Below are 24,399 nucleotides of genomic sequence, written 5' to 3'. Positions count from 1 at the left end.
AGTAAAAAAATACTTTTTGTGTTTGCAAGCCTTAAGAAAGCATATGTTTCGAGGTAAACTCCCAAGGAACTATTATTTTAAACATTATTAGCCATTTTGCATGAGGGGTTTAGGAGTTATGATTAAAAGATTGTCATATTGAGTGTGACAGTTTACTTTCATAAAGAGTAAAACCTAATTTTTGCTTTTGCAAACCTTACTAAAACAACTGATTCTAGTGAAACTCACATGGATTTAATATTACTGGCATTTTTAGACATTTTGCATTGTTGGTTTAGGAATTATGTTGGAATACATTTTTATTGCTTTTTTCGCATTATCTCAGAATTTTAAGAACATTACTGTCATATTGAGTAAAAACTACTTTTTGTGTTTACAAACCTTAAAAAAAGCATATGTTTCGAGTAAAACTCCCAAGGATCCATTATTTCAGGCAACATTAGCTCATTTTTAAGTGTAGTTTAGGAGTTATGTTTAATTTACTGTCATATTGAGTGTACATTGTCATGGTGAAAAAAACCTAATTTTTGTATTTGCAAAAATTTCAAATACAACCTAATCTAGTAAAACTCACATGGATTCAATATTACAGGCATTTTTACACATTTTGCATGTTTGGTTTAGGAAATATGATTGAATATATTTTCATTGCTTTTTTCCGCATTATCTCAGTATTTTAGGAATATTACTGTCATATTGAGTAAAAAGCTACTTTTTGTTTGCAAGATTTGAAAAAGCATATGTTTCGAGTAAAACTCCGTAGAATGCATTATTTGAGGCATCATTAGACTTTTGCATGTGTAGTTTAGGAGTTATGATTAAATACATGTCATATTGAGTGTGACAGTTTACTTTCATAAAGAGAAAACCTAATTTTTGTTTTTGCAAACTTCACTAAAACAACTGATTCTAGTAAAACTCACATGGATTCAATAATACAGGCATTTTTACACATTTTGTATGTTTAGTTTAGAAATTATGATTGAATACATTTTTATGGCTTTTTTCGCATTATCTCAGGATTTTAAGAACATTACTGTCATATTGAGTAAAAAACTACTTTTTGTGTTTGCAAGATTTAAAAAAGCTTATGTTTCGAGGAAAACTCCTAAGGATGCAGTATTTCAGGCATCAATAGCCATTTTGCTTGTGTGGATTAGGAGTTTTTAAATAACTGTCATATTGCTTGTGGCAGTTATACTGTCATTATGAGTAAAACCTAATTTTTGTATTTTTAAACCTTAAAACCTCCTGATTCTAGTAAAATTCACAAATATACAATATTACAGGCATTTTTAGACATAATGCAGGTTTGGTTTTGGAGTTAGGTTTATAACTTTTCATATTTAGTATGACAGTTATACTGTCATATTAAGTAAAAAAAAAAAAAAAAAAAGACGTGTCTTTGCAAACCTTACAAAATATTTTTTTCCAGTAAAACTCACAAAGATACATTTCTCTTATTAGCCATTTTGCATGTGTGGTTTCGGAATTATGTTTAAATAACTGTCAGATACAGAGACAGAGACAGTATACATGGGGAAGGCGTGGCGCAGTTGGGAGAGTGGCCGTTCCAGCAACCTGAGGGTTCTTGGTTCGATCCCCACCTTCTACCAACCTCGTCACGTCCGTTGTGTCCTTGAGGGAGACACTTTACCCTTGCTCCTGATGGGTTGTGGTTAGGGCCTTGCATGCCAGCTTCCGCCATCAGTGTGTGAATGTGTGTGTGAATGGATGAATGTAAAAATAGTGTCAAAGCGCTTTGTGTACCTTGAAGGTAGAAAAGCGCTATACAAGTATAGCCCATTTACCATAGTGAGTAAAACCAAATGTTTGTATTTACAAACCTTACAAAAACAACCCATTCTAGTAAAAGTCACACAGGTACAATATTTTAGGCATTTTTAGACATAATGCATGTTTGGTTTTGGAGTTATGTTTACATAACCTCCTTTCTGAGCCGCCACCTTATCGTGGTAGAGGAGTTTGCGGGGCCCACTGATCCTAGGAGCTATGCTGTCTGTGGGCTTCTATGCCCCCTCATAGGCTCTCCCAAGACAAATAGGTCCTAGGTGAGGGATCAGACAAAGAGCAGCTCAAAGACCTTTATGAAAAGTACAAATCGAGGTCCTAGATTTTTCCTCGCCCGGATGCGGGTCACCGTGGCTCCCCTGTGGAGCCAGGCCCAGAGGTGGGGCACGATGGCGAGCGCCTGTTGGCTGGCTCAGCTCAATGAAGCAACGTGGTTCCCTCCTCCAATGGGCTCACCACTCATGGGCTGGGTTATAGAGGTCGGGTGCAGTGTGAGCTGAGCGGCAGCCAAAGGCAGGGCACTTGGCGGTCCGATCATCGGCTACATAAGCTAGCTCTTCTGACGTGAAATGTCACCTCGCTGGGAGGGAAGGAGCCTGAGCTGGTGTGCGAGATGGATAAGTTCCGGCTAGATATAGTTGGACTCACTTCGACGCACAGGAACCTGTTCTCTCGAGAGGGGCTGGACTCTCTTCCACTATGGCGTTGCAAGCAATGAGAGGCTGGGGTGGCAATTCTTGTTGTCCCCCCGGCTCAAAGACAAGAGTATGGGGTATCGGACTGTCTTATTGTGGCGGGTCGCTCCCTGTATGATCAGTGTAGGGCAGCCTTGGTCCACCAAGGCTGCCCTTTGTCACCGATTCTGTTGTTAACTTTTATGGACAGAATTGCAGTCATGGCGTTGAGGGGATCCGGTTTGGTGGTTGCAGGATTAGGTCTCTGCTTTTTGCAGTTGATGTGGTCCTGATGGCTTCAACTGGCCAGGATCTCCATTGGATGGCCGAGTATGAAGCGACTGGGATGAGAATCAGCACCTCCAAGTCCGAGTCCATGGTTCTCGCCCGGTAAAGGGTGGGGTGCCATTTCCAGGTTGAGGAGGCGATGGCACATACTAGATGGCCCCAAGTGGAGGAGTTCAAGTACCTAGGAGTCTTGTTCACGAGTGAGGGAAGAGTGGATCATGAGATCCACAGGCGGATCGGTGCGGCGTCTTCAGTAATGAGGACGCTATATCGATCCATTGTGGTGAAGAAGGAGCTGAGCCAGAATTAAAAGCTCTAAATTTACCGGTCGATCTACATTCCCATCCTGCACCCATGGTCATGGTTATGACCGAAAAGACAATATCAAAGACAAGCAGCCAAATTGAGTTTCCTCTGCCGGGTGGCGGGTCTCTCCCGAAGCTCTGTCATCCGGGAGGAACTCAGAGTAAAGCGCTGCTCCTCCACATTGAGAGGAGCCAGATGAGGTGGTTCGGGCATCTGCTCAGGATGCCACCCGAACGCCTCCCGAGGGAGGTGTTTAGGGCAAGTCCGACCGGCAGGAGGCCACGGGGAAGACCCAGGACACATTGGGAAGATTATGTCTCCCGGCTGGCCTGGGAACGCCTCAGGATCCCCCGAGAAGAGCTGCAAGAAGTGGCTGGGGAGAGGGAAGTCTGGGCTTCTCTGTTTAGGCTGCTGCCCCCGCAACCCGACCTTGGTTAAGCGGAAGAAAATGGATGGATTTAGTAACGACAACAAAAAATGATTCTAGTAAAACTCACATGGATACAATTTTACAGGTATTTTTAGACATAATGCATGTTTGGTTTTGGAATTATGTTTATATAACTTTCATATGTATTATGACAGTTATACTGTCATCTTGAGTAAAACTAACTTGTGTCTTTACAAACATTACAAACTATGTTTTTCCAGTAAAACTCACAAAAATAATGTTTTCCAGGCATTATTAGACATTTTTCATGTGTGGTTTAGGAAATATGTTTAAATAACTGTCATATTGAATGTGGCAGTTATACTGTTATTATGTGTAAAACCAAATTTTTGTACTCACATGGATTCAATATTACAGGCATTTTTAGACATTTCACATGTTTGAATACATTTTTATTGCTTTTTTCGTTAGGGCAAGGAAGGCCACGGGGAAGACCCAGGACACATTGGGAAGACTATGTCTCAGGCTGGCCTGGGAACGCCTCGGGATCCCCCGAGAAGAGCTGGACAAAGTGGCTGGGGCTTCTCTGCTTAGGCTGCTGCCCCCGCAACCCGACCTCGGATAAGCGGAAGAAAATGGATGGATTTAGTATGACAGTTATACTGTCATATTGAGTAAAAAAACTATTTTTCATAGATTCAATATTACAGGCATCTTTACATGGATTGCATGTTTGGTTTTGGAGATATGTTTATACAACTTTCATATTTAGTATGACAGTTATACTGTCATATTGAGTAAAAAAAAACAAACTTGTGTCTGCAAACCTTACAAAAGATTATTATTCTAGTAAAATTAACAAAGATACATTTTTCCAAGCATTATTAGCATTTGTTGTTTTGGAGTTATAATGCTTGCGTTGAGAGGCGACGGGCTCGGGTGGCAATTCTTGTTGCCCCCCGGCTCAAAGCCTGCACGTTGGAGTTCAACCCAGTGGACCAGTGGGTAGCTTTCCTCCGCCTTCGGGTGGGGGGACGGGTCCTGACTGTTGTTTGGCCTTACGCGCCAAACGGCAGCTCAGAGTACCCACCCTTTTTGGATTCACTCGAGGGAGTACTGGAAAGTGCTCCACCGGGTGATTCCCTCGTTCTACTGGGGGCCTTCAACGCTCATCTTGGCAACAACAGTGAAACCTGGAGAGGCGTGATTGGGAAGAATGGCCGCCCGGATCTGAACCCGAGTGGTGTTTTGTTATTGGACTTTTGTGCTCGTCACACATTGTCAATAACAAACACCAAGTTCAAACATAAGGGTGTCCATATGTGCACTTGGCACCAGGACACCCTAGGCCGCAGTTCCATGATCGATTTTGTAGTTGTGTCATCGGATTTGCGGTCTCATGTTTTGGACACTCGGGTGAAGAGAGGGGCGGAGCTTTCTACCGATCACCACCTGGTGGTGAGTTGGCTGCGATGGTGGGGGAGGATGCCTGACAGACCTGGCAGGCCCAAACGCATTGTGAGGGTTTGCTGGGAACGCCTCCGGAAGAACTTTGAACATGTCACGAGGGAGGCGCTGGACATTGAGTCTGAGTGGACCATGTTCCGTGCCTCTCTTGTCGAGCCGGCTGATTGGAGCTGTGGCCGCAAGGAGTTTGGTGCCTGTCGTGGCGGTAATCCTAGAACCCGCTGGTGGACACCAGCAGTGAGGGATGCCGTCAAGCTGAAGAAAGAGCCTATCGGGTCATTTTGGCTCATGGGACTCCAGAGGCAGCCGACAGGCCAAGCGAAGTGCGGCTTCAGCGGTCGCAGAGGCAAAAACTCGGACATGGGAGGAGTTTGGAGAAGCCATGGAAAACGACTTCCAGACGGCTTCGAAGCGATTCTGGACCACCATCCGCCGGCTCAAGGGGGGGCAGCAGTGCACTGTAACACCGTGTATGGTGAGGATGGTGCGCTGCTGACCTCTACTGCAGCTGTTATTGATCGGTGGAGGGAATACTTCGAAGACCTCCTTAATCCCACCAACATGTCTTCCTATGCGGAAGCATTGCCTGGGGAATCTGTGGTGGGCTCTCCTATTTCTGGGGCTGAGGATGCCAAGGTAGTTAAAAAGCTCCTCAATGGCAACGCCCTGGGGGTGGATGAGATCCGTCCGGAGTTCCTTAAGGCTCTGGATGCTGTGGGGCTGTCTTGGTTGACAAGACTCTGCAACATCTCGTGGACATCGGGGGCGGTACTTCTGGATTGGGAGACCGGGGTGGTGGTTCCTCTCTTTAAGAAGGGGAACCAGAGGGTGTGTTTCAACAATCGTGAGATCACACTCCTCAGTCTTCCCGGTAAGGTCTATTCATGTGTACTGGAGAAGAGGCTACGCCGGATAGTCGAACCTCGGATTCAGGAGGAACAGTGTGGTTTACGTCCTGGTCGTGGAACTGCGGACCAGCTTTATACTCTCGGCAGGGTCCTTGAGGGTGCATGGGAGTTTGCCCAACCAGTCTACATGTGCTTTATGGACTTGGAGAAGGCATTCGACCATTTACCCCTGGAAGTCCTGTGGGGAGTGCTTAGAGAGTATGGGGTAACGGACTGTCTTATTGTGGCGGTTCGCTCCCTTTGCAAGAGTCAGAGCTTGGTCCGCATTGCCGGCAGTAAGTCGGACCCGTTTCCAGTGAGGGTTGGACTCCGCCAAGGCTGCCCTTTGTCACCGATTCTGTTCATAACCTTTATGGACAGAATTTCTAGGCGCAGTCAGGGCGTTGAGGGGATCCGGTTTGGTGTCTGCAGGATTAGGTCTCTGCTATTTGCAGATGATGTGGTCCTGATGGCTTAATCTGGCCAAGATCTTCAACCCTCACTGGATCGGTTCGCAGACGAGTGTGAAGTGACTGGGATGTGAATCAGCACCTCCAAGTCCGAGTCCATGGTTCTCGCCCGGAAAAGGGTGGAGTGCCATCTCCGGGTTGGGGAGGAGATCTTGCCCCAAGTGGAGGAGTTCAAGGACCTCAGAGTCTTGTTCACGAGTGAGGGAAGAGTGGATCGTGAGATCGACAGGCGGAACGGTGCGGCGTCTTCAGTAATGCGGACGCTGTATTGATCCGTTGTGGTGAAGAAGGAGCTGAGCCGGAAGGCAAAGCTCTCGATTTACCGGTTCGATCTACGTTCCCATCCTCACCTATGGTCATGAGCTTTGTGTCATGGCCAAAAGGACAAAATCACGGGTACAAGCGGCCGAAATGAGTTTCCTCCGCCGGGTGGCGGGGCTCTCCCTTAGAGATAGGGTGAGAAGCTCTGTCATCCGGGAGGAGCTCAAAGTAAAGCCATTGCTCCTCCATTTCGAGAGGAGCCAGATGAGGTGGTTCGGGCATCTGGTCAGGATGCCACCCGAACGCCTCCCTAGGGAGGTGTTTCGGGCACGTCCGACCGGTAGGAGGCCCAGGAAGACCCAGGAAACGGGAAGCTTATCTCTCCCGGCTGGCCTGGAACGCCCCAGGATCCCCCGGGAGGAGCTGGACGAAGTGGCTGGGGAGAGGAAAGTCTGGGCTTCCCTGCTTAGGCTGCAGCCCCCGCAACCCGACCTCGGATAAGCGGAAGAAAATGGATGGCTGGATGGATGGAGTTATGTTTAAATAACTGTCATAAAGAGTAAAACCTCATTTTTGTATTTGTAAACCTTACCAAAACAACTGATTTTAGTAAAACTCACACAGATTCAATATTACAGGCATTTTTAGACATTTTGCTTATTTGGTGTAGGAATTATGATGGAATACATTGTTTTTGCTTATTTCGCATTATCTCAGGATTTTAAGAACTTTACTGTCATATAGAGGAAACCAAATACTTTTTGTGTTTGCAAGCCTTAAAAAAGCATATGTTTCGAGTAAAACTCACAAGAATGCCTTATTTCAGGCATTATTAGCCATTTTTTATGTGTAGTTCAGGCATACTTGCCAATACTCCTGGATTTTCCAGGAGACTCCCGAAATTCAGCGCATCTCACGAAAACCTCCCGGGACAAATTTTCTCCCGAAAATCTCCCGAAATTCAGGCTGATCTGAGTGAGGACAGCCTGTATTTACGTCTGCTTTCCCACGATATAAACAGCATGCCTGCCCAATCACGTTATAACTGTAGAATGATCGAGGGCGAGTTCTTGGTTTCTTATGTGGGTTTATTTCTGGGGCTGAGGATGCCAAGGTAGTTAAAAAGCTCCTCAATGGCAACGCCCTGGGGGTGGATGAGATCCGTCCGGAGTTCCTTAAGGCTCTGGATGCTGTGGGGCTGTCTTGGTTGACAAGACTCTGCAACATCTCGTGGACATCGGGGGCGGTACTTCTGGATTGGGAGACCGGGGTGGTGGTTCCTCTCTTTAAGAAGGGGAACCAGAGGGTGTGTTTCAACAATCGTGAGATCACACTCCTCAGTCTTCCCGGTAAGGTCTATTCATGTGTACTGGAGAAGAGGCTACGCCGGATAGTCGAACCTCGGATTCAGGAGGAACAGTGTGGTTTACGTCCTGGTCGTGGAACTGCGGACCAGCTTTATACTCTCGGCAGGGTCCTTGAGGGTGCATGGGAGTTTGCCCAACCAGTCTACATGTGCTTTATGGACTTGGAGAAGGCATTCGACCATTTACCCCTGGAAGTCCTGTGGGGAGTGCTTAGAGAGTATGGGGTAACGGACTGTCTTATTGTGGCGGTTCGCTCCCTTTGCAAGAGTCAGAGCTTGGTCCGCATTGCCGGCAGTAAGTCGGACCCGTTTCCAGTGAGGGTTGGACTCCACCAAGGCTGCCCATTGTCACCGATTCTGTTCATAACCTTTATGGACAGAATTTCTAGGCGCAGTCAGGGCGTTGAGGGGATCCGGTTTGGTGTCTGCAGGATTAGGTCTCTGCTATTTGCAGATGATGTGGTCCTGATGGCTTAATCTGGCCAAGATCTTCAACCCTCACTGGATCGGTTCGCAGACGAGTGTGAAGTGACTGGGATGTGAATCAGCACCTCCAAGTCCGAGTCCATGGTTCTCGCCCGGAAAAGGGTGGAGTGCCATCTCCGGGTTGGGGAGGAGATCTTGCCCCAAGTGGAGGAGTTCAAGGACCTCAGAGTCTTGTTCACGAGTGAGGGAAGAGTGGATCGTGAGATCGACAGGCGGAACGGTGCGGCGTCTTCAGTAATGCGGACGCTGTATTGATCCGTTGTGGTGAAGAAGGAGCTGAGCCGGAAGGCAAAGCTCTCGATTTACCGGTTCGATCTACGTTCCCATCCTCACCTATGGTCATGAGCTTTGTGTCATGGCCAAAAGGACAAAATCACGGGTACAAGCGGCCGAAATGAGTTTCCTCCGCCGGGTGGCGGGGCTCTCCCTTAGAGATAGGGTGAGAAGCTCTGTCATCCGGGAGGAGCTCAAAGTAAAGCCATTGCTCCTCCATTTCGAGAGGAGCCAGATGAGGTGGTTCGGGCATCTGGTCAGGATGCCACCCGAACGCCTCCCTAGGGAGGTGTTTCGGGCACGTCCGACCGGTAGGAGGCCCAGGAAGACCCAGGAAACGGGAAGCTTATCTCTCCCGGCTGGCCTGGAACGCCCCAGGATCCCCCGGGAGGAGCTGGACGAAGTGGCTGGGGAGAGGAAAGTCTGGGCTTCCCTGCTTAGGCTGCAGCCCCCGCAACCCGACCTCGGATAAGCGGAAGAAAATGGATGGCTGGATGGATGGAGTTATGTTTAAATAACTGTCATAAAGAGTAAAACCTCATTTTTGTATTTGTAAACCTTACCAAAACAACTGATTTTAGTAAAACTCACACAGATTCAATATTACAGGCATTTTTAGACATTTTGCTTATTTGGTGTAGGAATTATGATGGAATACATTGTTTTTGCTTATTTCGCATTATCTCAGGATTTTAAGAACTTTACTGTCATATAGAGGAAACCAAATACTTTTTGTGTTTGCAAGCCTTAAAAAAGCATATGTTTCGAGTAAAACTCACAAGAATGCCTTATTTCAGGCATTATTAGCCATTTTTTATGTGTAGTTCAGGCATACTTGCCAATACTCCTGGATTTTCCAGGAGACTCCCGAAATTCAGCGCATCTCACGAAAACCTCCCGGGACAAATTTTCTCCCGAAAATCTCCCGAAATTCAGGCTGATCTGAGTGAGGACAGCCTGTATTCACGTCTGCTTTCCCACGATATAAACAGCATGCCTGCCCAATCACGTTATAACTGTAGAATGATCGAGGGCGAGTTCTTGGTTTCTTATGTGGGTTTATTGTTAGGTAGTTTCATTAACGTCCTCCCAGCGCGGTAACAACACAAAACAACAGCAGTCACGTTTTCGTCTACCGTAAAGCAGTTTGTCTGCCGTAAACAGCAATGTTGTGACACTCTTTAAACAGGGCAATACTGCCATCTACTGTACATGCATATGTGACAATAACATCCAGGGCTTTTAGAGAATGCAGTGCACAACTGCGCACACAACAAGGAGACAAAGCAGAAGAACGCGGAAGATACAGCCATGGCGACGCCGACGACGAGTAAGATGAAGAAACACGCTTATAAGTTCCAAGCCGCAGCTGCGATTGGACCTAGATAGCCTCCGGGAAGAAGTAGTGGAATACCAAGTGCTTGGCAGTGAAGATCTTCCTCAGGAAGCAAAGATTGACCGGTTTTTGGCCATGCTCGGGAGGGATGGAAAATTCCAGACTCTCGTGCATTTGATGAAAGCACTTTTGTGCGTGCCACACAGCAATGCATCATCAGAGAGGGTGTTCAGCATGGTTATAAAAATAGTGACAGAGAATAGAACAAGGATGGACAATTCAACCCTTAACTCAACAATGAGTAGATGAGTGTTAGGTGTGTGTATATGTGTAAATAAATGAAAACTGAAATTCAAGTATTTATTTTATATATATATATAAATATATATATATATATGTCTTATATCTCCTGATGATTGAGGGAACCCCTCATGAAACAGGCCTGTAGAGATGAAGTAGTCTTGTGATTTTTTTCCCCACACATACATATATATATATATATATATATATATATATATATATATATATATATATATAGCTAGAATTCACTGAAAGTCAAGTTTTTTTTATATATGTGTGTGTATATATATATATATATATATATATATATATATATATATATATATATATATATATATATATATATATACTGAAATCGGAGGTCTCAATGTTGGCAAGTATGAGTTTAGGAGTTATGTTTAAATAACTGTCATAGTGAGTGTGGCAGTCATATTGAGTAAAAAAAACTAACTTGTTTCTTTGCAAACCTCACAAAAGAAAACGTTTCTAATAAAAATCACAAAGATACATTTCTTCACGCATTATTAGACATTTTTCATGTGTGGTTTAGGAATTATGTTTAAATAACTGTCATATTGAGTGTGGCAGTTATACTGTCATTATGTGTAAAACCTAATTTTGTATTTGCAAACCTTATTTTACTGATTCTAGTAAAACATAGATTCAATTTTACAGGCATTTTTAGACATTTTACATGTTTGGTTTAGGAGTTGTGTTTGAATACATTTTTTATTTTTTATTCTCATTGTTGCTTTTTATTTTTATTCTATTGTAATATGTTTCTATTTTGTTTCAAATTATACAATTTATACAATTTATATATTTGTCCCGAGAAGAGCTGGACAAAGTGATAATGATAATGATAATGGGTTGTACTTGTATAGCGCTTTTCTACCTTCAAGGTACTCAAAGCGCTTTGACACTACTTCCACATTTACCCATTCACACACACATTCACACACTGATGGAGGGAGCTGCCATGCAAGGCGCTACCAGCACCCATCAAGAGCAAGGGTGAAGTGTCTTGCTCAGGACACAACGGACATGACGAGGTTGGTACTAGGTGGGGATTGAACCAGGGACCCTCGGGTCGCGCACGGCCACTCTTCCACTGCGCCACGCCGTCCCTTGTGGCTGGGGAGAGGAAAGTCTGGGCTTCTCTGCTTAGGCTGCTGCCCCCGCAACCTGACCTCGGATAAGCAGGAAGAAAATGGATGGATTTAGTATGACAGTTATACTGTCATATTAAGTAAAAAAATAACTTGGGTATTTGCAAACATTACAAAATATATTTTTTCTAGTAAAACTCACAAAGATACATAACTCAAGGCATTATTAGCCATTTTGCATGTGTGGTTTAGGATTTATGTTTAAATAATCGTCAGATTGAGTGTGACAGTATACTGTCATAGTGAGTAAAACCCATATTTTGTAATTGCAAACCTTATGAAAACAAATGATTCTACTAAAACTCACATGGATACAATATTACGGGCAGGCCCGCCCTAACCAATCTGGCGCCCTAGGCAAGATTTTAGGTGGCGCCCCCCCACATCGGCAGTGAAGTGTATATACTCACAAGAAACCGAATAGCTTTGTCTTTGACCTTTTTTTTTACTTACAACCAGAGGTGGGTAGTAACACGCTACATTTACTCCGTTACATCTACTTGAGTAAATTTTGGGATAAATTGTACTTCTAAGAGTAGTTTTAATGCAACATACTTTTACTTTTACTTAAGTATATTTATAGAGAAGGAACGCTACTTTTACTCCGCTACTTTTATCTACATTCAGCTCGCTACTCGCTACTAATTTTTATCGATCTGTTAATGCACGCTTTGTTTGTTTTGGTCTGTCAGACAGACCTTCAAAGTGCCTGCCTTACTGGTGACGTTTCACTTCGTTCCACCAATCAGATGCAGTCACTGGTGACGTTGGACCAATCAAACAAAGCCAGGTGGTCACATGACCTGACTTAAACAAGTTGAAAAACTTATTGGGGTGTTACCATTTAGTGGTCAATTGTACGGAATATTTACTGTACTGTGCAATCTAATCATAAAAGTTCCAATCAATCAATCAAAAGTGTGAAGGAAAAAATATACTTTTTTTATTTCAACCGTACATCCCGTCAAAAGCCTCAAGACTGACCGCACATGAGGACGTTCCTGTCTTCACAATAAAAATGCCGCTCCATCCCGCCTGCGCTTTCAAAACAAGAGTCTCCGAAAGCCAGCGCAAACAAGCTAGCAAGCTACGGAGTTTGACGCCAATATATTTCTTGTAAAGTGTATAAAAACGAATATGGAAGCTGGACAAACAAGGTGCCAAAAACCAACCACTTTCATGTGGTATTAGACAGAAAGGAGGAACTTTTCTTCTCCTCCATTTGAAAACGTGGACGTTATCATCACTACTGTCTGATTACAGTCAACGCAAGTCATCAGAATCAGGTAATACACCAATTTATATTCTAGTCTGCATGAAAGAAAATAATCTATATGTTAAACATGCATGTATATTCATTAAAACATCTTTAACATGTAAACAAAAACAGCAAAATAATTACATATAAATTATATACTGTATATATCAATGTATATGTATGTATATATATATATATATATATATATATATATATATATATATATATATATATATATATATATATATATATATATATATGTGTGTGTGTGTGTGTATGTTACTCATCAGTTACTCAGTACTTGAGTAGTTTTTTCACAACATACTTTTTACTTTTACTCAAGTAAATATTTGGGTGACTACTCCTTACTTTTACTTGAGTAATAAATCTCTAAAGTAACAGTACTCTTACTTGAGTACAATTTCTGGCTACTCTAGCCACCTCTGCTTACAACTATACCTAATATATAAAGGGGTGGAAAAGTGACTATTACCTGCAGGGCAAACATTAGCTAACCAGAAGGCAATAACAATGTAAACAAAAACACCTGCTTAAAAGATCTAATACAAATGTCCCTGAGGAATGTAAGGTGGGAGTACTGTAATTACCTAACGTTACATTATTATTTTCCATAACAATTTAGCCCCCTCCACAATATTAACCCGACGTTAAAACAGAACTAGCTATTTATTGATTAGCAATTGCCGAATCATGTGGGGGGGGGGGGGACCGTGCGGGGGGAAGGGGGGGGCGTAATGTTGTAACAAATAATATTTCTATTAAATAGGCTTTAATTTGCATTTTAATTAACGTGGGATTATTTTTTGTATTTAGAAATAATAGTACCAACTTTTTTTTTTTTTTTTTTTTTCTCCAACATTTGTGGCACTGGCGTGGCGCCCCCTGATGAACGGCGCCCTTAGCATTTGCCTATACGGCCTATGCCACGGGCCGGCCCTGATTACGGGCATTTTTAGACATAATGCATGTTTGGTTTTGGAGTAATGTTTATATATTTTTCATATTTTGTATGACAGTAATACTGTCATATTGAATAAAAAAAACTAACTTGTATCCGTACAAACCTTAAAAAATATTTTTTTTTCCAGTAAAACTCACAAAGAGACATTTCTCCAGGCATTATTAGCCATTGTGCACATGTGGTTTAGGAGTTACCGTATTTTCCGCACTATAAGGCGCACCGGATTATTAGCCGCACCTTCTATGAATTACATATTTCATAATTTTGTCCACCAATAAGCCGCCCCGGACTATAAGCCGCGCCTACGCTGCGCTAAAGGGAATGTCAAAAAAACAGTCAGATAGGTCAGTCAAACTTTAATAATATATTAAAAACCAGCGTTCTAACAACTCTGTTCACTCCCAAAATGTACGCAAATGTGCAATCACAAACATAGTAAAATTCAAAATAGTGCAGCGCAATAGCAACATAATGTTGCTCGAACGTTAATGTCACAACACACAAAATAAACATAGCGCTTACTTTCTGAAGTTATTCTTCATTCGTAAATCCTTCGTCTTCGGTGTCCGAAGTGAAAAGTTGGGCAAATTTACGATCCACTGGCAGATGTTGGCGTCGTCTGGCGCTGCCTCCTCGTCTTAGTGAAGGTGTGTTCGCCTTCTGTCTTCCATTGTTCCCACGCAGTTAGCAGTCTAGCTTCGAATGCCCTGTTGACACCAATATCTAGCGGCTGGAGGTCTTTTGTCAATCCACCCGGAATGACGGCGAGTATTGAATTAAGCGTGTCAGCGTGTCTCTCAATGTGCTGTTATGAGCTAGCAAATATAACAACTACACTACCCAGCATGCAACGATAGTTACGAGCATGCGCGGTAGCCCTGAGAAGTTCCCACGCAGTTAGCAGTCTAGCTTCGAATGCCCTGTTGACACCAATATCTAGCGGCTGGAGGTCTTTTGTCAATCCACCCGGAATGACGGCGAGTATTGAATTAAGCGTGTCAGCGTGTCTCTCAATGTGCTGTTATGAGCTAGCAAATATAACAACTACACTACCCAGCATGCAACGATAGTTACAAGCATGCGCGGTAGCCCTGAGAAGTTCCCACGCAGTTAGCAGTCTAGCTTCGAATGCCCTGTTGACACCAATATCTAGCGGCTGGAGGTCTTTTGTCAATCCACCCGGAATGACGGCGAGGATTGAATTAAGCGCGGAAGCGTGTCTCTCAATGTGCTGTTATGAGCTAGCAAATATAACAACTACACTACCCAGCATGCAACGATAGTTACGAGCATGCGCAGTAGCCCTGAGAAGCGATGTTGTATGCTGGGAGTTCGAATGTGGTTATGAGCACGCTGTGAGAAAACGTTGAGAACTCAGTTAACACGCCTCGTCTGCATTATTTATAATTAGACAGACAACACACTTAATAGGAGCCATTTGGGGTCTTTACATAAACACACAAATGGAAATGAAACGTCACATATCCCAGCATGCACCGCGCGCTTCTTCTACGGGGAAAAAAGATGGCGGCTGTTTACCGTAGTTGCGAGACCTAAACTTTATGAAAATGAATCTTAATAAAGCGCACCGGGTTATAAGGCGCACTGTTAGCTTTTGAGAAAATTTGTGGTTTTTAGGTGCGCCTTATAGTGCGGAAAATACGGTATGTTTAAATAAATGTCAAATTGAATGTGGCAGTTATACTGTTATTATGAGTAAAACCTAATTTTTGTAAATGTTAACCTTACCACAATACCTGATTCTGGTAAAACTCACATAGATTCAATATTACAGGCATTTTTAGACATTTTACATGTTTGGTTTAGAGTTGTGTTTGAATACATTTGTATTGCTTTTTTCATTAGGGCAAGTCCGACGGGCAGGAGGCCGCGGGGAAGACCCAGGACACATTGGGAAGACTATGTCTCCTGGCTGGGCTGTCGAACGCCTCGGGATCCCCCGAGATGAGCTGGACGAAGTGGTTGGGGATAGGGAAGTCCGGGCTTCTCTGCTTAGGCTGCTGCCCCTGCAACCGGACCTCGGATAAGCGGAAGAAAATGGATGGATTTAGTATGACAGTTATACTGTCATATTAAGTAAAAAAAACTAACTTACAAAATATATTTTTTCTAGTAAAACTCACAAAGATACATATCTACAGGCATTATTAGCCATTTTGCATGTGTGGTTTAGGAGTTATGTTTAAATAACTGTCATATTGAATGTGGCAGTAATACTGTCATCATGACCTAATTTTTGTAATTGTAAACCTTACCAAAATACCTGATTCTGGTAAAACTCACAAATATTCAATATTACAGGCATTTTTAGACAGATTACATGTTTGGTTTTGGGGTTATGTTTATACAACTTTCATATTTAGTATAACAGTTATACTATCATATTGAGTACAAAAAACTAAAATGTGTTTCTTTGCAAACCATAAAAAAGATCATTGTTTTAGTTAATCTAACAAAGATACATTTCTCCAAGCATTATTAGTCATTTTGCATTTGTTGTTTAGGAGTTATGTTTAAATAACTGTCATAGTGAGTAAAACCTAATTTTTGTATTTGCAAAAACCTTACAAAAACAACTGATTCTAGATAAACTCACATGGATGCAATATTGCAGGCATTTTTAGACATGATGCATGTTTGATTTTGGAGTTGTGTGTATATAACTTTCATATTTAGTATTACAGTAATACTGTCATATTGAGTAATAAAAACTAACTTGTGTCTTTACAAACCTTACAAAATATTTTTTTTCCTGCAAAACTCACAAAGAGACATTTCTCCAGGCATTATTAGCCATTTGGCATGTGTGGTTTAGGAGTTATGTTTAAATAACTGTCAGATTGAGTGTGACAGTATACTGTGAGTAAAACCCATATTTTGTATTTGCAAACCTTACAAAAACAACTGATTCTAGTAAAACTCACATGGATACAAAATTACAGGCATTTTTAGAGATAATGCATGTTTGGTTTTGGAGTTATGTTTATATAACTTCCATATTTAGTATGACAGTAACACTGTCATATTGAGTAAAAAAAACGCACTTGTGTCGGTACAAACATTACGAAATATTTTTTTTCCAGTAAAACTCACAAAGAGACATTTCTCCAGGCATTAATAGCCATTGTGCATTTGTGGTTTAGGAGTTATGTTTAAATAGATGTCAAATTGAATGTGGCAGTTATACTGTCATTATGAGTGAAACCTAAATTTTGTAATTGTAAACCTTACCAAAATACCTGATTCTGGTAAAACTCACATAGATTCATTATTACATGCATTTTTAGACGGATTGCATGTTTGGTTTTGGAGTTTTGATTATACAACTTTCATATTTAGTATGACAGTTATACTGTATATTACCATTGAGTAAAAAAAAAACTAACTTGTGTCTTTGCAAACCTTACAAAAGATCGTTATTCTAGTAAAGACTTAGACTTAGACTTTCTTTTTATTGTCATTCAAATTTGAACTTTACAGCACAGATAAGAACGAAATGTCGTAGTGCAGGATAAAAAAGCAATAAGGTGCATATTTCGATAAATAAATATATATAAATAATATATAAATACTATATATATATATATATATATATATATATATATATATATATATGTATATATATATACATATATATATATAATAAATAAATATATATAAATATATATAAATAGATAAATAGATTACTGTGCAGATAAATATATTGCACTTTTTTCACATGCGCCCACGTTTATGGGTGTATGTTATATTGTTTATTTCATTCCAGCGAGTTAATTCATTTTGAGGGGAGTTGAGGAGATAATTTAATTATGATGCGTTCAAGAGTCTTACGGCCTGAGGGAAGAAGCTGCTACAGAAGCTGGAGGTTCTGCTTCGGAGGCTGCGGAACCTCTTTCTAGAGTCCAGCAGTGAAAACTGTCCTTGGTGGGGGTGGGAGGAGTCTTTGCAAATTTTCTGAGCCCTGGTGAGGCAGCACTTTTTGCGATCTCCTGGATAGGAGGAAGAGGAGTCCTGATGATCTTTTCCGCCGTCCTCACCACTCTCTGGAGATACTTCCAGTCTGAGGCACTGCAGGCTCCAGTCCAGACAGAGATACTGTTGGTCAGCAGGCTCGCTATAACAACGATACATCTCTCCAAGCATTATTAGCTATTTTGCATTTGTTGTTTAGGAGTTATGTTTAAATAACAGTCAAAGTAAATAAAACCTAATTTTGGTATTTGAAAACCTTACAAAAACAACTGATTCTAGTAAAACTCACACAGATACAATATTACAGGCATTTTTAGACATTGGTTTTGGAGTAATGTTTGGCGCAGTGGAAGAATGGCCGTGCGCGACCCGAGGGTCCCAGGTTCAATCCCCACCTAGTACCAACCTCGTCATGTCCGTTGTGTCCTGAACAAGACACTTCACCCTTGCTCCTGATGGGTGCTGGTTAGCGCCTTGCATGGCAGCTCCCTCCATCAGTGTGTGAATGGGTAAATGTGGAAGTAGTGTCAAAGCGCTTTGAGTACCTTGAAGGTAGAAAAGCGCTGTACAAGTACAACCCATTTATTTATTTATTTATTTACAGCTATACTGTTATATTGAGTAAAAAAAACTAACTTGTGTCTTTACAAACCTTACACAATATATTTTTTCTAGTAAAACTCACAAAGAGACATTTCCCCAGGTATTATTAGCCATTGTGCATGTGTGGTTTAGGAGTTATGTTTAAATAAATGTCAAATTGAATGTGGCAGGTATACTGTCATGAGTAAAACCTAATTTTTGTAATTGTAAACCTTACCAAAATACCTGATTCTGGTAAAACTCACATAGATTGAATATTACATGCATTTTTAGACGGATTGCTTGTTTGGTTTTGGAGTTATGTTTTTACAACTTTCATATTTAGTATGACAGTTATACTGTCATATTGAGTAAAAAAAACAAATAACTTGCGTCTTTGCAAACCTTACAAAAGATCATTATTCTGGTAAAGACTTAGACTTTCTTTTTATTGTCATTCAAATTTGAACTTTACAGCACAGATAAGAACGAAATGTCGTAGTGCAGGATAAAAAAGCAATAAGGTGCATATTTTGATAAATAAATATATATAAATAATATATAAATACTATATATATATATATATATATATATATATATATATATATACATATATATAATAAATAAATATATATACATAGATATAAATAGATAAATAGATTACTGTGCAGATAAATATATTGCACTTTTTCCACATGCGCCCACGTTTATGGGTGTATGTTATATTGTTTATTTCATTCCAGCGAGTCAATTCATTTTGAGGGGAGTTGAGATAATTTAATTATGATGCGTTCAAGAGTCTTACGGCCTGAGGGAAGAAGCTGCTACAGAAGCTGGAGGTTCTGCTTCGGAGGCTGCGGAACCTCTTTCTAGAGTCCAGCAGTGAAAACTGTCCTTGGTGGGGGTGGGAGGAGTCTTTGCAAATTTTCTGAGCCCTGGTCAGGCAGCACTTTTTTTTTTTTTTACTTAATATGACAGTATAACTGTCATACTAAATATGAAAAGTTATAAACCTAACTCCAAAACCAAACCTGCATTATGTCTAAAAATGCCTGTAATATTGTATATTTGTGAATTTTACTAGAATCAGGAGGTTTTAAGGTTTAAAAATACAAAAATTAGGTTTTACTCATAATGACAGTATAACTGCCACAAGCAATATGACAGTTATTTAAAAACTCCTAATCCACACAAGCAAAATGGCTATTGATGCCTGAAATACTGCATCCTTAGGAGTTTTCCTCGAAACATAAGCTTTTTTAAATCTTGCAAACACAAAAAGTAGTTTTTTACTCAATATGACAGTAATGTTCTTAAAATCCTGAGATAATGCGAAAAAAGCCATAAAAATGTATTCAATCATAATTTCTAAACTAAACATACAAAATGTGTAAAAATGCCTGTATTATTGAATCCATGTGAGTTTTACTAGAATCAGTTGTTTTAGTGAAGTTTGCAAAAACAAAAATTAGGTTTTCTCTTTATGAAAGTAAACTGTCACACTCAATATGACATGTATTTAATCATAACTCCTAAACTACACATGCAAAAGTCTAATGATGCCTCAAATAATGCATTCTACGGAGTTTTACTCGAAACATATGCTTTTTCAAATCTTGCAAACAAAAAGTAGCTTTTTACTCAATATGACAGTAATATTCCTAAAATACTGAGATAATGCGGAAAAAAGCAATGAAAATATATTCAATCATATTTCCTAAACCAAACATGCAAAATGTGTAAAAATGCCTGTAATATTGAATCCATGTGAGTTTTACTAGATTAGGTTGTATTTGAAATTTTTGCAAATACAAAAATTAGGTTTTTTTCACCATGACAATGTACACTCAATATGACAGTAAATTAAACATAACTCCTAAACTACACTTAAAAATGAGCTAATGTTGCCTGAAATAATGGATCCTTGGGAGTTTTACTCGAAACATATGCTTTTTTTAAGGTTTGTAAACACAAAAAGTAGTTTTTACTCAATATGACAGTAATGTTCTTAAAATTCTGAGATAATGCGAAAAAAGCAATAAAAATCTATTCCAACATAATTCCTAAACCAACAATGCAAAATGTCTAAAAATGCCAGTAATATTAAATCCATGTGAGTTTCACTAGAATCAGTTGTTTTAGTAAGGTTTGCAAAAGCAAAAATTAGGTTTTACTCTTTATGAAAGTAAACTGTCACACTCAATATGACAATCTTTTAATCATAACTCCTAAACCCCTCATGCAAAATGGCTAATAATGTTTAAAATAATAGTTCCTTGGGAGTTTACCTCGAAACATATGCTTTCTTAAGGCTTGCAAACACAAAAAGTATTTTTTTACTCAATATGACAGTAATGTTCTTAAAATCCTGAGATAATGCGAAAAAAGCCATAAAAATTTATTCAATCATAATTTCTAAAATAAACATGCAAAATGTGTAAAAATGCCTGTAATATTGAATCCATGTGAGTTTTACTAGAATCAGTTGTTTTAGTGAAGTTTGCAAAAACAAAAATTAGGTTTTACTCTTTATGAAAGTAAACTGTCACACTCAATATGACAATTTTTTAATCACAACTCCTAAACTACTCATGCAAAATGGCTAATAATGTTTGAAATAATGGATCCTTGGGAGTTTTCCTCGAAACATATGCTTTCTTAAGGCTTGCAAACACAAAAAGTATTGTTTACTCAATATGACAGTAATGTTCTTAAAATCCTGAGATAATGCAAAAAAAGCAATAAAAATGTATTCAATCATAATTTCAAACTTAAACATGCAAAATGTGTAAAACTGCCTGTATTATTGATTCCAAGTGAGTTTTCCTAGAATCAGTTGTTTTAGTGAAGTTTGCAAAAACAAAAATTAGGTTTTACTCTTTATGAAAGTAAACTGTCACACTCAATATGACAATTTTTTAATCACAACTCCTAAACTACTCATGCAAAATGGCTAATAATGTTTGAAATAATGGATCCTTGGGAGTTTTCCTCGAAACATATGCTTTCTTAAGGCTTGCAAACACAAAAAGTATTGTTTACTCAATATGACAGTAATGTTCTTAAAATCCTGAGATAATGCAAAAAAAGCAATAAAAATGTATTCAATCATAATTTCAAACTTAAACATGCAAAATGTGTAAAACTGCCTGTATTATTGATTCCAAGTGAGTTTTCCTAGAATCAGTTGTTTTAGTGAAGTTTGCAAAAACAAAAATTAGGTTTTACTCTTTATGAAAGTAAACTGTCACACTCAATATGACAATTTTTTAATCATAACTCCTAAACCACTCATGCAAAATGGCTAATAATGTTTAAAATAATAGTTCCTTGGGAGTTTACTTCGAAACATATGCTTTCTTATGGCTTGCAAACACAAAAAGTATTTTTTTACTCAATATGACAGTAATGTTCTTAAAATCCTGAGATAATGCGAAAAAAGCCATAAAAATGTATTCAATCATAATTTCTAAACTAAACATGCAAAATGTGTAAAAATGCCTGTATTATTGAATCCATGTGAGTTTTACTAGAATCAGTTGTTTTAGTGAAGTTTTCAAAAACAAAAATTAGGTTTTACTCTTTATGAAAGTAAACTGTCACACTCAATATGACAGTTTTTTAATCATAACTCCTAAACTACTCATGCAAAATGGCTAATAATGTTTGAAATAATGGATTCTTGGGAGTTTTCCTCGAAACATATGCTTTCTTAAGGCTTGCAAACACAAAAAGTATTTTTTTACTCAATATGACAGTAATGTTCTTAAAATCCTGAGATAATGCGAAAAAAGCCATAAAAATGTATTCAATCATAATTTCTAAACTAAACATGCAAAATGTGTAAAAATGCCTGTATTATTGAATCCATGTGAGTTTTACTAGAACCAGTTGTTTTAGTGAAGTTTGCAAAAACAAAAATTTGGTTTTACTCTCTATGAAAGTAAACTGTCACACTCAATATGACAGTTTTTTAATCATAACTCCTAAACTACTCATGCAAAATGGCTAATAATGTTTAAAATAATAGTTCCTTGGGAGTTTTCCTCGAAACATATGCTTTCTTAAGGCTTGCAAACACAAAAAGTATTTTTTTACTCAATATGACAGTAATGTTCTTAAAAACCTGAGATAATGCGAAAAAAGCCATAAAAATGTATTCAATCATAATTTCTAAAATAAACATGCAAAATGTGTAAAAATGCCTGTATTATTGAATCCACGTGAGTTTTACTAGAATCAGTTGTTTTAGTGAAGTTTGCAAAAACAAAAATTAGGTTTTACTCTTTATGAAAGTAAACTGTCACACTCAATATGACAGTTTTTTAATCATAACTCCTAAACTATTCATGCAAAATGGCTAATAATGTTTGAAATAATGGATTCTTGGGAGTTTTCCTCGAAACATATGCTTTTTTAAGGCTTGCAAACACAAAAAGTATTTTTTTTACTCAATATGACAGTAATGTTCTTAAAATCCTGAGATAATGCGAAAAAAACCATAAAAATGTATTCAATCATAATTTTTAAACTAAACATGCAAAATGTGTAAAAATGCCTGTATTATTGAATCCATGTGAGTGTTACTAGAATCAGTTGTTTTAGTGAAGTTTGCAAAAACAAAAATTAGGTTTTACTCTTTGTGAAAGTAAACTGTCACACTCAATATGACAGTTTTTTAATCATAACTCCTAAACTACTCATGCAAAATGGCTAATAATGTTTGAAATAATGGATCCTTGGGAGTTTTCCTTGAAACATATGCTTTCTTAAGGCTTGCAAACACAAAAAGTATTTTTTGTACTCAATATGACAGTAATGTTCTTAAAATTCTGAGATAATGCGAAAAAAGCAATAAAAATGTATTCCAACATAATTCCTAAACCAACAATGCAAAATGTCTAAAAATGCCAGTAATATTAAATCCATGTGAGTTTCACTAGAATCAGTTGTTTTAATAAGGTTTGCAAAAGCAAAAATTAGGTTTTACTCTTTATGAATGTAAACTGTCACACTCAATATGACAAGTTTTTAATCATAACTCCTAAACCACTCATGCAAAATGGCTAATAATGTTTGAAATAATGGATTCTTGGGAGTTTTCCTCGAAACATATGCTTTCTTAAGGCTTGCAAACACAAAAAGTATTTTTTTTACTCAATATGACAGTAATGTTCTTAAAATCCTGAGATAATGCGAAAAAAGCCATAAAAATGTATTTAATCATAATTTCTAAACTAAACATGCAAAATGTGTAAAAATGCCTGTATTATTGAATCCATGTGAGTTTTACTAGAATCAGTAGTTTTAGTAAAGTTTGCAAAAACAAAAATTAGGTTTTACTCTTTATGAAAGTAAACTGTCACACTCAATATGACAGTTTTTTTTAATCATAACTCCTAAACTACTCATGCAAAATGGCTAATAATGTTTGAAATAATGGATCCTTGGGAGTTTTCCTTGAAACATATGCTTTCTTAAGGCTTGCAAATACAAAAAGTATTTTTTGTACTCAATATGACAGTAATGTTCTTTAAATTCTGAGATAATGCGAAAAAAGCAATAAAAATGTATTCCAACATAATTCCTAAACCAACAATGCAAAATGTCTAAAAATGCCAGTAATATTAAATCCATGTGAGTTTCACTAGAATCAGTTGTTTTAGTAAGGTTTGCAAAAGCAAAAATTAGGTTTTACTCTTCATGAAAGTAAAATGTCACACTCAATATGACAGTTATTTAAAAATAACTCCTAACTACACATGCAAAATGGCTAATGATGCCTCAATTAATGCATTCTACGGAGTTTTACTCGAAACATATGCTCTTTCAAATCTTGCAAACACAAAAAGTAGTTTTTTACTCAATATGACAGTAATATTCCTAAAATCCTGAGATAATGCGAAAAAAGCAATGAAAATATATTCAATCATATTTCCTAAATCAAACATGCAAAATGTGTGAAAATGCCTGTAATTTTGAATCCATGTGAGTTTTACTAGAATCGGTTGTGTTTGAAATTTTTGCAAATAAAAAAATTTTTTTCACCATGACAATGTACACTCAATATGACAGTAAATAAACATAACTCCTAAACT

Source organism: Nerophis lumbriciformis, linkage group LG25 (genome assembly GCF_033978685.3).
Source record: "Nerophis lumbriciformis linkage group LG25, RoL_Nlum_v2.1, whole genome shotgun sequence".
In the NCBI taxonomy this organism is placed as follows: domain Eukaryota; kingdom Metazoa; phylum Chordata; class Actinopteri; order Syngnathiformes; family Syngnathidae; genus Nerophis; species Nerophis lumbriciformis.
This window is presented reverse-complemented; position numbering follows the sequence as displayed.